Raw genomic sequence first — 9,214 nt, 5'->3', positions numbered from 1 at the left:
AAATGAATATTAGGCACGAGTGTAAAATAACGAAACAGGTTTTCTTCTTTGCGGACCGTGCTTCCCTTTTATTTGAAGAGCGACCCTCCAGAGCAGGCTTCCCCACAGGAGAGGCTGTGAATACCCTCCCGCTGGCCCAGATTTTACACTTTTCAAAGCGACTCCTTCACCCCAACACACGCGCTCCGGGTCTAGCACGGCCGCCTACACACCAGCTGCAGGTCAGCCAAGGTGCTCTAGGCCCGGATGCCACTATCTTCACCTGCTGCTGGCAGGTGGGCGCGGGCCTGCTGCAGGGGGCTCTGGCCCGGGGCACCCTCAGAGGTCCTTAAAGTCGCGCCCCACACACCCAAGTGGGCGAAGGGGGGGCTGCCCAGAGGAGATGGGGTGACGGAGCCCAGAGCCCCAGGGTGACACTGCCCGCCCCGGGTCTGCGCCTCCCGCGCCCAAGGTCCCAGCAGCCGCAGGAACCCACGGTAGGGCGGTGGCGGTGTTCTCAGGACCCTGCGGGTGCCGCGCTGTCACCGCAGCCACCAACCCAGATTTCTAGATTCCCTACGGCGACCCGCCAACCCTATGAAGCGTCTCCAGGGGTGCGGTCGCCCCTCCCCGGCCACCACCCGCGCCGTTATCCCCTCCCCCCGGCCGCTGGGGCGCCTCCCCGGGCCCCCCTCGCCCCGCATCTCCCCCGGGGGGCAGCCAGGACCACCGGGCAGCATCCCAAGGCCGCGCCGCGAGCCCCGGGGTCCCTCCCGGCTGGGTTCCTCCCGGGGGCGGGGTCCCTGGGGGGGTCCTCCAGGCTGGGTGCCCACCCCGCGGCGCGGTCCCTCCCGCTGGGTCCCCTCCTCCCCCGCGGGGTCCCTCCAGGCTGGATCCCTCCCGGGGGTGGTGTCCCTCCAGGCTGGGTCCCCCCCTCCCCAGGGGGGTCCCTCCAGGCTGGATCTCCCCCCACTGGGTCCCCCTTCACGGGGTCCCTCAGGCTGGGTCCCCCCCTCCAGGGTGGGTCCCCCCACAGGGTCCCCCCAGGCTGGGTCCCCCCCTCTCCCGGGGGGGTCTCTCCAGGCTGGGGTCCCTCTCCCGGTGGGGTCCCTCCAGGCGGGGTCCCTCCAGGCCGGGTTCCCCCTCCCCAGTGGGGTCCCTCCAGGCTGGATCTCCCCCAGCTGGGTCCCCCCGCTACGGGGTCCCTCCAGGCTGGGTCCTCCTGCCCACGGTGTCCCTCCAGGCTGGGTCTCTTCCCCCCCTCCGCGGGGTCCGTCCAAGCTGGGTCCCCCCCCCCCCCCGCGGGGTCCCTCCAGGCCCTCCCACACCCGGACCCTTGGGGGGGTCCTTCCACGCTGGGTTCCCCCCCTCCGCGGGGTCCGTCCAAGCTGGGTCCCTCCCCCCCACCCTTGAGGTCCCTCCCCCCCACCCCCGTCCCAGGGGGGTCCCTCCAGGCCGGGTCCCTCTCCCCACCCCGCGGGGTCCCTCCAGGCCGGGTCCCTCCCCCCCCTCCCAGGGGGTCCCTCCAGGCCGGGTCCCTCTCCCCCCCCCTCCCAGGGGGTCCCTCCAGGCCGGGTCCCTCCCCCCCCCAGGGGGTCCCTCCAGGCCGGGTCCCTCTCCCCCTCCCTCCCAGGGGGTCCCTCCAGGCCGGGTCCCTCCCCCCCCCCCCAGGGGGTCCCTCCAGGCCGGGTCCCTCCCCCCCCCCCCAGGGGGTCCCTCCAGGCCGGGTCCCTCTCCCCCCCCCTCCCAGGGGGTCCCTCCAGGCCGGGTCCCTCCCCCCCCCAGGGGGTCCCTCCAGGCCGGGTCCCTCTCCCCCCCCCTCCCAGGGGGTCCCTCCAGGCCGGGTCCCTCCCCCCCCCCGCGGGGTCCCTCCAGGCCGGGTCCCTCCCCCCCTCCCAGGGGGTCCCTCCAGGCCGGGTCCCTCCCCCCCCCCCCAGGGGGTCCCTCCAGGCCGGGTCCCTCCCCCCCCCCAGGGGGTCCCTCCAGGCCGGGTCCCTCTCCCCCTCCCAGGGGGGGTCCCTCCAGGCCGGGTCCCTCCCCTCCCTCCCAGGGGGTCCCTCCAGGCCGGGTCCCTCCCCCTCCCTCCCAGGGGGTCCCTCCAGGCCGGGTCCCTCCCCCCCCCCCAGGGGGTCCCCCAGGCCCCGACCCCGCGGCCACGTGCGTCTCGGCCCGTCTGCCCGCGCGTCCCCGGCGCCCCCCGCGGCGTGGAGTCCCTGGGGGCGGGAGGGGGCGGGAGGGGGCGCGGGGCGCGGGGCGCGGCGCGGGGCGGGCGCAGCCACACAAAGGAGGCGGCGGGAAGGCGGGGCGGGGCGGGCCGGGCCGGGGGCGGGGCGGCGGGCGGCGATAAAGCCCCGGCGCGGCGGCCCTGCTGGCGCTGAGGACGGCGGCTGCTCGGCGGCTCGGCTGCTCGGCTGCGCGGCCAGTGCGGGCGCCGCCGCCCCCCGCTCCCGCCCCCGCCCCCGCCCCCGACCTGCCGCCGCCGCCGCCGCCGCGGGATCCAGCCGGGCTGGTGAGCGGGGCCCGGGGGCGGGAGGGCGCGGCCGCGGGGCTCGGCGCTCCGGGCGACCTTGGGCTGCGGGCGCGGGCGCGGGTGCGGGTGCGGGTGCGGGTGCGGGTGCGGGCGCGGGTGCGGGCGCGGGCCCGGGCGGCCACGTCGAGGCGCAGCAACTTTCTGAGCCCTCGGGCCGCCCTGCTCGGGGCCGGAGCTCGGGGCCGGGGAGCGCGAGCGGGGACCGGGGCCGCCCGGGAGGTGCGCGCCCAGGGCACGCGGGAGCCGCGGGGGATGCTCGGGCGCCGGGACCTGGGTGCGCGCCGCCGCCGGGGACCCCGCGGTCCGCACCTGGCGGGCGGGGGCCGCAGGGAGGGCACGAGGACCCCGAGCCCGGGGCAGCACCGCGCGGGGCCGGGGCCGGGGCGGCGGCGGCGTGAGGCTCCGCGCTCCAGCCCGGGCTGTGCGGGACGCGCCGGAGGTCCCGGTGCCTTCAGCGAAGGAAAAACGATGTTCCCGCGAGTCTCCGGAGAGATGGCACCGGCTGCCGCGCCTCGCGCTCGCCCCTTTGCAGGGGACCCTCGTCCCCGAGCCTGCACCTAGGACGGGGCCAGGCTGGCGGCCCCTTTGAAGCCAGGAGGCAGCGCGCCCCTCCGAGCCCTCCAGGGGCGGTTGACCTGATGATTCTGCACTTCGCAGATTTTAGACCCAAAGTTGAACGGAGATGACCTGGGAGAGGCGTGGGCATTGCCACTCTGCCCACCTGGAGCGCGCTTCAGAGACCCAGGACACTTCCAGTGCTGCCTGCACGTCCACACCACATTATCGCTGTTTGCAGCATTTCAGCAAAAATCCTCTCCAGCTATGCAGATGAAGGTGTAGCCTAAACAATCCAGGGACCTTTTCAACCCCCCCCCCCCCATGCAATTTTGATTTTAGACCGAAATGGTGTTGGGAAACACGGTAGTGTATGGCAGTGACTGAAAGTCGTAAAGGTGTCATCCGTCCCTTGATTCTAAACAAAAATGAATCTATGCAGAAAATCCCGGCCCCCTATGAACTTCACATATTTTAGTGTGATTTTATTTTTTTATGATAGTCACAGAGAGATAGAGAGAGGCAGAGACACAGGCAGAGGGAGAAGCAGGCTCCATGCACCGGGAGCCCGACGTGGGATTCGATCCCGGGTCTCCAGGATCGCGCCCTGGGCCAAAGGCAGGCGCTAAACCGCTGCGCCACCCAGGGATCCCTTTACTGTGATTTTAAAAGAACAAAAATGACTCAGTCTCCAAGGACATCAGTTCTTAAGTTCTGCACACGGGTGCAGACTAGACACCAGGGAGAGATGGAGGTACTAGGGTTGGAAATGGGCCACGTCCCACCGACCCCTCCGCGCGGCCATCCTCTGCCAGTCAGTCATTCTCCTTCAGGGACTCTGGCTCCTGGGCTTTTGCTCCCCGCTCTGGTCCCAAAGGCCACATGGGGGTCTATTCCCATTTCCTTGACCATCTCAAATCCAGTGACCTCCACCCACTCCAGCAACCAAGTCCCCTAACTCCATGCAGGTCTTGCCCTGGCTCAGAGAGGCTCATCTTCTGAAATCAGAAACGCCAGCGTCTCGGCCACCAGCTCCTGCCTTCCAGGCTGCAAGCTGGTGCTCCCCCTGCAGCTCTTCCTCAGCGCAGGAGACCTCTTCCCCGCCCTCCTTCCTGTTTGACAGGTGACTTCAAGGCCCACTCCACTTGGACAGGAGGGGCCATTGAGTTGAAGTCTTTCCAGGTCCTCCCCTGTTTCCCTCCTACAGACTTTTCCAAATTTACCCCCTCCTCCCAGACCCCTTCTTCAGCACCTACCGTGTCCAGGCGCTTTGAGTGGCCCCGAAGTGTAGTAAGTATAGCAGATCCTTGCTATCTTGGAACTGTCCTTCTTGTGGGAGGACACAGGCAAACAGCAAAACATAATTGTGCCATGGTAACATGAATAGGGTAGAATGATAGAAGAAAAATCAAACTGGGGCAGGGAACTTAGGGAAGATTAGAAAGAAGACCTCCCTTTGGCACTGCCTAGTGTCTCCCCGAGAACGCTTCCCTAATTTAACTCTTTTTAGAATGCCCTAATCTCCCTTGCCCCTGCATCCCCACCTCCTTTTCGGTGACCACCGTGTCTCTATGGGCTTCTCAAATGAGTTAACATTTCCCCTCGTTCTCTGCTGTCTTCTCCGCTCCCTGTGAGCTGGCCAAAGGCCCCACAATTCCTGCACAGTGATCCTGCAGATTCTCTCTAGACTTCCCTGTGGCGCTGGGCATTTCCTTCCTTTCTGATCCTTTCTCCCTCTTTCCTAGCTGCCATGTCCCCCTGGTTTTCCCTCTGCCCCCATTGCCTCTGCAGTACCCCCGGGGGCTACCCAGGGCTCTGGCCTGATCCCCGTTCTGCTCTGTGAAGAGTCACTGGGTGAAGCACATTCCCCAAGCCTCAACTGCCCCCAGTACAAGGTGAGTCCCAGATTGGTGGCTCCAAGCGAGAACCTACAGTCTAGGGGGCTTATCCATCCATGCCTTGTAGGTGGAAAACCTGCAGGGAGGCCAGGACTGACTGGTTTGAGTTCTCACCGTCCACCCCATACCCATTTCATCATTGGCCAGGGTTGGCCGCTCTCTGTTTGTTTTCTTTGGTGGCGGCTCTACCAGTCGTGAGGGTGTTAGAGAGCAGAAAGCCTCCGGTGAGGCTCGACCCTCCAGCCCTCCCCGCACGCAGCCCCAAGTCCTGCTGCCTCCGCAGGCTGTGAAATCACGGCCCCCTGCCGCAGTCACTGCGGCCCTGCCCTGCCTCAGAGGCCGGGACCAGCCAAGTGGTAGCCAGTGTGCCATTTCCGGTTGACGGATGTGTTGTTGGCCTGAAAAAGTATGCACAAGTGAATACTAGAAATATCAAAATATCGCTTGGATTTATAACTTCTCTTAAAAATCAGGAGACCTGGAACATGATGGCCCCGTTCCCACGTGGCAGCACGTGGCTGGTGTGGAGTTTCCAGCGCCCAGGGTGCTGGCTTCCTGCTTCTCCCTGGACCTGTGGTCCTGTTTCCAGAAGCTTCTCGGCCCTCATGGGCTTCTGAGTTAGCACCCCTGGGCCGGGGGGCCATCAGAGGCCCGTGAATCCCTGGTGCCTGCCTGGCCTTGCAGCCCTCTCGGCCGTCTCCACAGGGGTGCGGGGACCTTCCTCGGGGGGCAGATCCACGTCAGCTCCTGTCTCTCCGCCTCCCTCTTGCCTCTGGGGCAAACCCTTAGGAGTGTGTGCCCAGGGCCTCAGCGTGCCCTGACCTGCGAGGACAGCGGTGGTCGCATAGTCCCCGGGTGACCTCCGCCTGCGTGGAGCAGTGTCTGCCGCTCGCCACATCTCCGCAGACCTCCCCAGCCTCCAGGGTGGAGTCCACGGTAGGGAGGCCACAGCTGCCGAGGCTGGGTCGCTCCTCAGGTCACTGTGTGGATCCCCAGGTTACTGTGTGGACCCCAGGGTCACTGTGTGGACCCCCAGGTCACTGTGTGGACCTCCAGGTCACTGGGCGGACCCCCAGGTCACTGTGTGGACACCCAGGTCACTGTGTGGACCTCCAGGTCACTAGGCGGACCCCCAGGTCACTGTGTGGACCCCAGGTCACTGGGCGGACCCCAGGTCACTGGGCGGACCCCCAGGTCACTGTGTGGACCCCAGGTCACTGGGCGGACCCCCAGGTCACTGTGTGGACCCCAAGTCACTGTGCGGACCCCCAGGTCACTATGCGGATCCCAGGGTCACTGTGGGCCCCAGGTCACTGTGTGGACCTCCAGGTCACCAGGTGGATCCCCAGGTCACTGTGGACCCCTAGGTCACTGGGCGGACCCCAAGGTCACTGTGTGGACCCCCAGATCACTGGGCGGACCCCAAGGTCACCGGGTGGACCCCCAGGTCACTGCGGATGCGGGAGGGCAGGCGTCCTCCGCGTTCAGCCGGGCACCTTGCGGCAGTGGTGCGGCTCGTGGGCCAGCGGCCCGGCGTCCTGCCCGCACAGTCCACCGCCCTGCGCCCCTGCCCGCCTCCTGCCCCGGCCGCGGTGCCGGGCCCCTGCCTAGAACTCTTCCTCCGTCACTGCCCCGTGTCTGGCTGGCGTCGCCCCCCTGCAAGGCTCGGGTCCAGCGTCGTCCGTCGCGAAGGTTCCCCGAGGTCCCGAGCCGTGCCCCACGTGGGCTCGCGTGCACACCTGTGGTGCATCACCCGAGGCGTTTCATGGGTATCTGAACGGAGCCACCGCACTTACGGTTTTTTTAAGTTTATCACACACTTGATGAAAGTGTGCTTGACCTGTGGGCTTGGAGGCTTGGAGGGGAGCTTCCCACCCCCAGGACCGCCACTCCTGTTCTGGTACTTCTAAGCAGATATCTATCTTCACGGTAAAAAAATAAATTAAATTAAATTAAAAAGTAAAAATATTTTGGATCAGTCATGCCTTTTGAGATAGAACGTTACTTAGAAAAAAGCCAAAGTCTGACCCAGAAGTACTCCTGTCCCTATGTTCTTCGTTAGCCTCATCTGAACCTCTTTTGGCTTGGTTCTGTCTTCCCTAGATCCACTGGCTGGGCCAGACTCCGTATGCTGTGCCTTTGTCAAGGTAGGAGAGCTCTCTCTGGCTTACTTCTGTGAACCTTTCCAGTGATGGTGATATGTACCCTCTTGCTGGCTTTTAAAAATAATTTTTTAAAATTTATTTTTTGCCTTGGTCGTTTTTTAACTAATATCTTTAGTCAAATTTGATGGAAAGAGCCCTAGGATGGACGAGAGTCTGGGCTGATTTGTATAGTTAATCATCTAGAACTTATTTTTTTTTTTTTGTCTGCACAATGGGTGTGATGAAATCAATGATGTCATTAAAAAAAAAAAAAAAACGCGACCTGAGATACCTGGGTGACTCAGTTGGGTTAAGCGTCTGACTCTTGATTGCAGCTCAGGTCCTGATCTCAGGGTTGTGAGATCGAACCCCGTGTTGGGCTCTGCACGCGGTGAGGAGTCTGCTTGTCCTTCTCTCTTTGCTTCTCTCTCTCTCTCTCTCATAAATTAATTAATTAATTAATTAATAAAAACTTAAGCAAAACAAAATAACCTATAACATCTTGACTTATTTTCCTTCTTGGTCCAGCTTTCTCATAAAGATCAGATCTAGATGAAATTTTTTCTTAAATGCATTATTTATCTACATGAAACCCTTAATCCCTCCCTTCGTCTCTCCTTTAAATCTATGAAATCATCCAGCTTGGCTCTTTAGTTCTCAGAAATAGCATTGAGGGCCAACATGAAGATTTAGTCTGTATCCCCACTTAAAGGCATTTATAAAAATGTTAAAGACATCGGGTCCCCTGTATTTGACCCTCTTTGTAAATGACCATCTCCGCCTATGAATGTGCCTGTCTTCTCTTTCCCAAACCATCGTTCCTCACAAGCGGATTGCATGTCTGATCTGAAAATCAATGTTGGGTTAAAGAAAAAAATATCCTTAGATGTGGAGTAGAGTCAAATAAACTACATTTTTAGGTTAGTTTTTTATCTGTAAGTTCACAGTTTATCTCAGAACGCTGAAAGAGTAGTATGATTTAATTTCTCTTTTGAGAAATGCTGCCTCTCACCCAACAGGGCAAGTCTGTTTACACAATGATTCTCCCCTTCTTCTGCTGTTAGGTTTCTAGGTCTGGATGTAAGCCCAGTCCAGAGAAGTTGGCGTTCTTTCTGGGGCTCTTTTTTGTGCACGGGGACGTACACCGAGTCTAAGCAGTTCTCTCTGCAATTCCATCCCTGCATTTTGACAAACATGTCCCCTGTTTCATCCTTGAATTCCTTCAGAGGTTGGGGTGGATGCCCCAGTTCAAGATCAGCCCAAGAACACCGCACACTCTTGCTTCAGGTTGGCCTCAGACTTTGCCCTTTGCTTCGGGAGGGATAATTCAAGAGCTGGAACCCACCATGCCTTTCTATTTTTATTAGTTAATTCTCGGGAGAAAGATAATGTGAAGGAGATTTTAATATAAAAGGGGGAAAAATCCTATGAAAAGGCAGAAAGGATTTCTTGTTGCAATGGCAAATCTTGGTAAATGTACTTTGTTTTATTTTTGTAATGCCCTCCCCCACTTGCTGCAGTGAGACTCTGGTAACCTGGGGAATTTCTCCTAAGAGCATACCAAAAATAGTATCAGCGCTTTCTCCCCCCCTCCCCACTTTTCCTTTCTATTTAGTGCCAACTAATATAGCTACAGAGAAAATAACCACTTGTTTCTGCCTGAGTTTTCATGGACCAAATCTTGAAAGTGGGTGTGGGTATATGAGAGCGTTTAACACCAAATATGAAGCCCGCTTGGAAGTGACTAAGGTGACTGCGAATGAAAATAGACTTTTCTTCCTTTCTTTTGAGAAAATGCTATTTAAATAATGGCCGAGCTTGCTGCTTCTACTAAATTTATTTTTCATTCTTGAAATGAGGAATCCACTTGGGAAGAAACCATCTTGAGGATTTGGTCACTGTTCAGATTACATGAGCTATTAACTGGTGCCTCATCTTCCGTTTACAAGGGCAGAAAACCCAAATCACGGTTGAGTGACGCAAAAAGATGGGGTGCCAGGGGGAACCTCGTGACGTGCACTGCAGACCCTGAGATGGTGGGATTGCCTCTGGCCCTGGAGGGGGCTGAAAGCAGAGACTTGGGCCTGTAGGGCTCGCATCTCTTTGCA

At 60.7% G+C, this 9,214-nt stretch overlaps 1 protein-coding gene across 2 annotated transcripts in view; it reads left to right on the top strand.

The window, feature by feature from the left end:
* Window positions 1–2,370: 2,370 nt before the first annotated feature.
* The window catches only part of SERPINE2 (serpin family E member 2), a 59,196-nt gene continuing 52,352 nt past the window's right edge, over window positions 2,371–9,214 (top strand). Inside the window, exons 1-2 of one of the 2 annotated variants that reach the window (XM_041737738.1) lie at window positions 2,446–2,488; window positions 7,066–7,109. The gene's annotated coding sequence lies outside the window, so the exon portion shown is untranslated. Of the gene's footprint in view, window positions 2,489–7,065; window positions 7,110–9,214 lie in introns of both variants that reach the window. The other variant, XM_041737737.1, reaches the window with a different exon arrangement.

The sequence above is a fragment of the Vulpes lagopus genome, chromosome 22 (assembly GCF_018345385.1).
Source record: "Vulpes lagopus strain Blue_001 chromosome 22, ASM1834538v1, whole genome shotgun sequence".
Classification (NCBI taxonomy): Eukaryota; Metazoa; Chordata; class Mammalia; order Carnivora; family Canidae; genus Vulpes; species Vulpes lagopus.
This window is presented reverse-complemented; position numbering and strand designations above follow the sequence as displayed.